The sequence below is a fragment of the Desmodus rotundus genome, chromosome X (assembly GCF_022682495.2).
Source record: "Desmodus rotundus isolate HL8 chromosome X, HLdesRot8A.1, whole genome shotgun sequence".
In the NCBI taxonomy this organism is placed as follows: domain Eukaryota; kingdom Metazoa; phylum Chordata; class Mammalia; order Chiroptera; family Phyllostomidae; genus Desmodus; species Desmodus rotundus.
Genome location: NC_071400.1, coordinates 66,648,614 through 66,655,424, shown reverse-complemented (window position 1 = coordinate 66,655,424; position 6,811 = coordinate 66,648,614). Strand labels below are relative to the sequence as shown.

The following is a 6,811-nucleotide window of genomic DNA, read 5'->3' as shown; positions in this document are numbered from 1 at the left end:
TTGTTGATGCTCCAGTTGTCCTATCTACAGTCAGTGGGATCATCGACAGCTTGCCTCCTTGGAGCCTTTTCTCAGGACGTCTGGATTTTCAGCTGTAACAAAGCACGCCTTTCTTTCTGGTATCAGGCTCATCCTGTTCGCCCACATGGCCTGCCACTTTGTCAGAGCTTCCTCTTGGTGACAGTGTTGCTCCAGAAATACCAACAAACCCACATTTCCTCACCCCACCCCCATCTACATGGTCTCTTTTCCCATCCTTGGACTTTGGGGGAAAAAAATGCTCTGGAGCCAAAAGCTTCTGGAAAGGAGGCTGCCTGCTGCAGGGCTTGCGGGTTTGCCAGAAACGTGCTCACTGCAGCAGGACTTGCCTTTCTTCTCTGAGTCAAATCAATCTAAACTGCCAACTCTCATCAGACATCAATTCTAGAATTCCATGTCTACTTGACCTAGGCTTTGTGAATAGGCCCTAGTTAACTCCACGTTAGATCCTGCAATTTTCCTGTGCTGTCAGGAAATGCTGGAAGCTAAAGGCCTAGAGGGGGGCATCCACAGGCACCAAGCTGTGAGGGGCAGGGCTTCACTCACCTTCTGGGCTAGGGGTGGCGTTAAGTGTGGTCCTGGGATGCATCTGCAACAATGGGAACTTTTTAGAAATGCAAATGCTGAGACCCCTCACTCCAGACCCTCTGTGGTGATGGGCCTCCCAGCCTATGTTTTAACAAGCCCTCCATTGGATTCTGAGAACCGGTGCCTGAGGCCAGCTGTGCTAAGTGAGAAGTAACTATTTGGGACAAGTCCTCAGAGGACTAGTCACAAGATCCCTATCGGTCCATTAGTGTGTCCCATACCATACTCACCCACGGTTCTTATTTCTTTTACTTTAATTTCAGAAATAGTGTTTTGTTGTACCATTAGAAAAGTCATCCACACTGCTTGCAAGTTTTTCAGAAAACAAGGAGCTATGTTGTAGAAATAAATGGCAAACAAACCCAACAGCCTAGCAATAATTTCTCATTTCTTTGTTTACGTTTATGTATTTCTAAATCACCGTGTGTGTGTGTGTGTGTGTGTGTGTGTATACATACAAGATTTTATTTATTTTTAGAGAGGGGAGAAAGGAGGGAGAGAGACAAAAACATCAATATGTGAGAGATATATCTATCAGTTGCTCTCACAAAATTGGTTGCCTTTGGCACAGACCCAGCTGGGGACCTGGTGCGACCCAGGCACGTACCCTGCTTTGGAATCTAATGAGCAACCTTTGGGTTCACAGGCCAGCGTTCAAGGCACTGAGACATACCAGCCAGGCTCCCTGTTCATAGTTACATATATTTCTGTGAAATTGTGTTTGCTTGTACATATCATTTTGGATCATACTTTTCCACTTCTGACCCGTATTATTATATAATACGAAGTTTTTCCAGTAACAATAACTTGTGAATGCATGTTTCACCATTTTTAAATAGAAATGTAATACTTGATTATAGTGAAAAGTTCAAGACTACAGAAACAAAATAAATATTTCAAATCTTAATGACTTTCTAGAAATATATCCAATAATATTGGCTTGATTTGCATAACTTCAGACTATATTTACATGCAATGAATTATATCTAATACATATGAGCATGGATACAGAATGCCCAGTGAGCATCAGCACAATCCATATATTTATCACTCATTTTATAAGGTACATTTACGTACATTTGTAAGCAAATTTATACACAATCACATTTTTTCCATTTATACAATTGAAATCATATCACATATTTCATTGCCTCAATTCATTATTTACCCTCATATTATAAAAATGTCCCATATAGTTACTCTCAAAGTGACTGCCTACTTCTTTAAATTTTTAATAGATTTTTAAAAATAGGGTTTATTCTGATTGGAAAGTCAACACATCATTCATTTGCAAAGTTCAGAAAAATTTAAATAGATAAAATCATTTACTTTATCCCTCATATAAAATTATACATTTAAAAATTTAGGTGCATTTCATTTTATGCATATATAATTTATATTTCACATAAAAGTGAAATTATTTTCTACAGAGTTTTACATAGTATTTCTGCATGCATCTTGTTATGACATTACAAGTTTTTATTCCATAAATTACCGAAAAAATGAAGGCCTAATGACCTTTTAATCTAATTAGCATAATAATTTGATTTAATTAGTAGTGTAACTTCTAATTTTAAGCCACCTATATATCAATATAACTTTAAACATTTTTATTTTTATGTTCTTTTTTAATTGTTGTTCAAGTACAGTTGTCTCCATTTTCCCGCCACCACTTTCCCCCACACCACCCAACCCCACCTCCTACCCTCATTCCTTCCCTTTTAGATATCTTTTTTCAGAACGAAACATCAATATATATTGTGGACAAAAAAGGGGCCACATACTAAACCTGACAAGCTCAGGGAGACCAGCATGGTGGGCCTTACAAATTCATTTAATGTAAGTAACCACATAGGACGGTCTGAAATTAAAACTTCCTAACTAAAAGCAGATCTTGGCAGGTAGTCACATCCTACGGCAGTATTTTTCCCTAACAAAGGTTAATCTTCACTTTAACTGAGCATGTCCTGTTTTTGCATCCAGGATAACATACTTTCGGAAAAACAAAGTAATCTTCTTTTCCTATCCCCTCCTCCAAAGCACTACCGCCACAGGAGAGGGGAGACCACAAATCCCTTCATTGTTATTGTTATCATGTTAATTGTTGAATGTTAACTATTCGGTACTCAACCTAAGTAAAAGATATATGTGTCTATTCATTTTACTTTTTATCCAGATGTTTTCCATCTTTGCTTTCTCCCACCTCCCAAATCTATCACTAGTGGATTTCATGTAACATCTTCCCCTTTGATTCTGATGTATAAAATAAGTGGTAAAACTCCCATTTTCTGGAGCATTTTCTCAATTTGTTGAAATTTTGCTTCCTGGCAATTGTCATGTTTGGCTCAATTAAACTCGTAAAAATCTTTACAGGTTTGGACGTTTCTCATGTTGACAATGTGTACATTTGTTTCACTTCCAGGATTGGTTTAGGGGTTTTTATTCCTTTTTTTCCTCTCAAAGGCTTGGAAGTTACATTTTCTATTCCTATTGTTTTAATGTTTATGTAGAATTCTTAACAAACTGAAACCTACACTTTTCCTATGAATAACTAGTTTATCAGTATCTCTGTTGTCTACTTTTTATTTATTTACTTTGAAATTGTTTTATTGTTGTTCAATTACAGTTGTCTGCATTTTCTCCCCACTCCTCTACCCCACCCCAGCCAAACCCACCTCCCTCCCTTGCTTCCACCCTCCCCCTTGGTTTTGTCCATGTGTCCTTTATAGTAGTTCCTGAAAACCCTTCTCCCCACTGTCCCCTCCCCCCTCCCCTCTGGCTATTGTTAGATTGTTTTTATGTATCACTTTACTAACAAGAACAGATTCATTGGCATCACAGGACACTTCCTCCTATCCCTCATATTGATATTTTTAGTAATTTAATTTCTAGCTTGTTGTCAAAAGTTATCAAAAGTATAAAATATATAATTACTGTTATCTTTTTTTGGTAGTCAATATTTGAGCTCTGGCTGGTATGGCTCAGTGGACTGAGTGCTGGCCTGCGAACCGAAGGGTCACTGGTTTGATTCCCAGTCAGGGCACATGCCTGGGTTGTGGGCCAGGTCCCCAGTTCAGGGTGTGCAAGAGGCAACCAATCTGTTTCTCTCACACATCTATGTTTCTCTCTTCCTCTCTTTCTCCCTCCCTTCCTGTCTCTCTAAAAATAAATAAATGAACTCGTCTAAAAAATAAAATAAAATAAAACTGCTTTTATCCCCAAATTTGCAACAAACAAAAATAGGAAGGAAAAAACTTGAAAATATATGGAAATAAAAGCCAAAGGGTTAATATTCTTAATAGAGAAAGAGTTTAGTTATTACAGAAGACACACATTTTTTAAGTGGGCAAATTATTATTTTTAAGAATCCTCATCGGAGGATATGTTTATTAATTTTTTTAGAGAGAGAGAGAGAGAAACATTGATTGGTTGCCTCCTATACGTGCAGACCTGGGATCCAACCTGCAACTTAGGTATGTGACCTGACAGGGAATCGAACTCCCAAACTTTTGGTGTATGGAAGGATGGTCCAACCAACTGAGCCACACAGGCAAGGGCACAAAATGCAGTTTTTAAATTTTATTGTACAGTTACATGACTTTCACCACATACAGATATTTGCGTGAGCACCACCACAACCAACATACAGAACAGTTCCAACACACCCCAAAAATTCCTTCATATTATCCCTTTCTAGATACATCCTGTCCCATGGCTACCCACTATAAACCACTGAGTTGTTCCCATCACTAGAGTTTTGGCTTTTCCAGCATATCATGTAAATGGAATCACACAGGATGTGACCTTTTCAGACAGGTTTCTTTCACTCAACATGAGGACATGGTGGTGGTAATCTGCATATCCTAATGGCTAATGATGTTGACCATCTTCATATGTGCTTATTTGTCATCTTTATATTCTCTTTGGTGACATGTCTATTCAAATATTCTCCCCCGTTTTAAACATTGAGCTTATTTTCTTACTGTTGAGTTCTAAGAGTTCCTTACATATTCTGGATACAAGTTATTTGTCTATGTGATTTGTAAACATTTTCTCCTAGTCTTCTAGCTGCTGAGCCCGTCACTGTCTGCAGTGGTGCTGAAACGACCAGAGACACTGACAGATGGGAGCCTCCGCAGTTTGGCGGCCCCATGTCCCCTGCCCGACTTTACTTATTTCTAGCTGCAGCTTCCAAACCAACACCATTTCAAGGGACATCGACACAGCAGCCAAGTTCATTGGGGTTGCCACATAGGGGTGGCTGGCTCTGAGGCTGGAATTGGGACTGTGTTTGGGAGCCTCATCATTGCTGATGCCAGGAACCCTTCTCTGAAGCAACAGCTCTCTTCCTACGCCACTCTGGGCTTCGCCCTCTCAGAGGCCATGGGGCTCTTTTGCCTGACTGTGGTCTTTCTCATCCTCTTTACCATGTGAAGAGGCTGTCTCCACCTCCCGTACCTCTTTCTCCCATGTCTCATCTGCCTATATGTTGTTGTCCTATACCTCCCCAGGCAACCTGGAGAAAGTGGTTGACTGCGGGTTCGACAGAGGGAAGACGAGTAAATACTTTATTAATAAGATGTTTTAAAAAAACACTTAAGAATATCCATATTGGGGGGATATTCTTAGGTGTTTTTTTAAAACATAATCAACAAAAGAAAAAAGCAAACAAAATATAACCAGAGACAGTGAAATTAAGAACAATCTAACAATAGCCAGAGGGGAGGGGGGAGGGGACAGTGGGGAGAAGGGTTTTCAGGAACTGCTATAAAGGACACATGGACAAAACCAAGGGGGAGGGTGGAAGCAAGGGAGGGAGGTGGGTTTCGCTGGGGTGGGGGGCAGTGGTGGGGAGTGGTGGGGAGAAAATGCAGACAACTGTAATTGAACAACAATAAAGTAATTTTTAAAAGAATATCTATTAAATAAAGAACTTATAGAAATATTTTACATGAAAAGTAAAATGTTTACTACCTAAAATTTCAATCACCTCAGGATAACCACTGTTGAAGTATTAATACATATTTTTCCAGTATTTTTTCAATGAATATTATAGAATAAAAATATTTTTTCTCAAAAAGACAAACCATAGACTTGGAGAAAATATTTTCAAATTACATATGTGATGAACAACCTAACTTAAAAATGGCAAAAGATTTAACTAAACATTCCATGAAAGAAGATATAAGAATGGCTAATAACTACAGGAAAAGATACTCAGCATCATTAATCATTAGGAAAATGCAAGTTAAAACTACAATAAGATACCACTACACACCATTTATAATGGCTGTAATAAAAGACAGATAATACCAAGATTTAGTGAAGATGTGGGGAAATGAATCCTCATACATTGCTGGTGGGATATAAAGTGGTGGAGCCATTTGGAAGGGAGTTTGACAGGTTTCTTGAAACTGTGTACATGAACCGACCATATGATATGACCCAGCAACTTCACTTCTAGGGATCCACCCGGGAGAATAAAAAACACGCCCACAGAGAAACTTTTATGGAAATATTTGTAGTATCATTATTTATAATAATTAAATTCTAGACACTATCCACATGTCCATTACTGGTGAATGGATAAACAAAATGTTATATATCCATATAAAGGATTACTATCAGCAATAAACAAGAACAAAATACTGATACATTCTACAACATGAATGAACCTTAGAAACATAATACTAAGTGAAAGAAGCCAGATACAAAGGCCCATACCATATACAACTGCATTTATATGAAATGTTGAGAAAAGGTAACTCCATAGAGACAGAAAGGTCGGTAGTTGCCTGGGACTGGGGGTGGGGGGGGGGCGGGGGTTGGGACTGGGGAGTGACTACAAGTGAGTGGATTTGAGAGAAATTTTGGATGTGATGGAAAAGTTCTGAAACTGGATTGTGATGATGGTTGCCCCATTCTATACATTTAATAAAAATTATTGAATTGTATACTTTCAGTGGGTGAATCTCGTGGAATGTAAATTATACCTTGATCAAGCTATAAAAAAATGTGGCCAGGACCAGGAAAGATGGATGGGCTTTATCTGGTCCCAGCAACCATAATAACACTAATCAGAGTCTGAGACCTGAAGAGAAGTCCAGGGTGCGCCCACGTGCCACACGTGAGAAACCAGGACTAGGAGATGATGCTGCACCACCATGTTCCTGACCAAGGACTG

The 6,811-nt window shown here is 38.9% G+C and overlaps 1 pseudogene; it reads left to right on the top strand.

The window, feature by feature from the left end:
* The first annotated feature begins 4,503 nt into the window (after positions 1–4,503).
* On the top strand, positions 4,504–5,061 carry LOC123478671 (ATP synthase F(0) complex subunit C2, mitochondrial pseudogene; annotated as a pseudogene).
* The last annotated feature ends 1,750 nt before the right edge of the window (positions 5,062–6,811 follow it).